At 39.1% G+C, this 1,169-nt stretch overlaps 1 pseudogene; it reads right to left on the bottom strand.

The window, feature by feature from the left end:
• Window positions 1–545: 545 nt before the first annotated feature.
• LOC149177496 (DNA repair protein RAD51 homolog pseudogene) lies at window positions 546–1,169 on the bottom strand (annotated as a pseudogene).

Here is a 1,169-nt window from a genome sequence, read left to right as displayed (position 1 = left end):
TTGGGAGGTCAACCAGTGGGTCACTGCATTTGGATCAAGCACGTCGTCATTCACACTCGGAGGTGACTGACAACAAAGGAAGACAGGTAGCTGAAAATCAAGTTTGAATCTCGTCTTCTGGTGAACAATGCCTACGCGTTACAATATTATTTTGTATGACTTCTTTATGGCTTTAGTTAAATATATGTAAATTAGATGATATGTTCAATGAAATGAAATTTAGGGATGTGTTAGATAGTGCCTAATAAATTTGGGATTCTCTTCTTGTTGTATTTTTATTTGGATATATATATATATATATATATATATAGGGTTAGTCCCTACGGTTGGTATCAGAGTTGTTGGTTCAACTCTTTGACCTTACACACTTATCTAAATTGTTACGAGAGTTTTCCCTCACTGATTTTCATTTTAGGCTTCCATTGTCATTATCGCTATTTCTACTGACCATTCCAGTATCACTGGTAACATCGGCCTCCTTATTCACCATGTGTATCATTCCTGCGGTATTTGCAATATGTTCAGGACCCATGATAGTGTTATTTTCAGGGTCTTTTAGGGTTCAGAAGACTTCTAAGGAACTTAGCAAGATGCATTTGCCTTACTAATAATTTGCCTCTGCCCATAAAGTCCATTCTATAAAGGGATGTAGCACTATCCACGACCATCAGAGAAAACCTTGTCTCTGCCATCATAGGAGCTGCTTCCAGCAACAACCTAGATTGATGATCCGTATTATATACTCTGGCATAGGAAACGTTATCCAACACATCTGCTCCATTGAGCCCAAACCTTTCTGCAATCTGTAAAAGTCGTTGCAGTATGAAGGTTCCCTCGGCATCAATAAAAAGTACTTTGCCTTCACCACCTCCCTGATCTAATGACAATTGAAAAGTAAGGAAGAGATGTGTGGCATAATTGGGTTTTTCCTGTTTGAAATTCCTCATAAATGTCTGTGATTGATCCTGTCTCCACCCATCCTTCTAATAGCTTGTCAAGCTCCTTCTTGGGGAAATATGCAACAGATTCTACCATACAATGGCATCTTTGAGATTTTTAATATCAACAACAGATATCCCACAGGCCTAGAGTTGCTCAATGGGGTAGGGTCCATGTTGCTGCTCCTCTACTTGTTCATCTTTCTCAGAGATTTGTGGTTGTTGCTCCAT

The sequence above is a fragment of the Pinus tabuliformis genome, chromosome 4_1 (assembly GCF_031772625.1).
Source record: "Pinus tabuliformis cultivar Carrire ecotype Pingquan chromosome 4_1, CPIR1, whole genome shotgun sequence".
NCBI classification, from domain to species: domain Eukaryota; kingdom Viridiplantae; phylum Streptophyta; class Pinopsida; order Pinales; family Pinaceae; genus Pinus; species Pinus tabuliformis.
The sequence above is the reverse complement of the archived record's forward strand: the minus strand, read 5'-3'. Positions and strand labels throughout refer to the sequence as shown.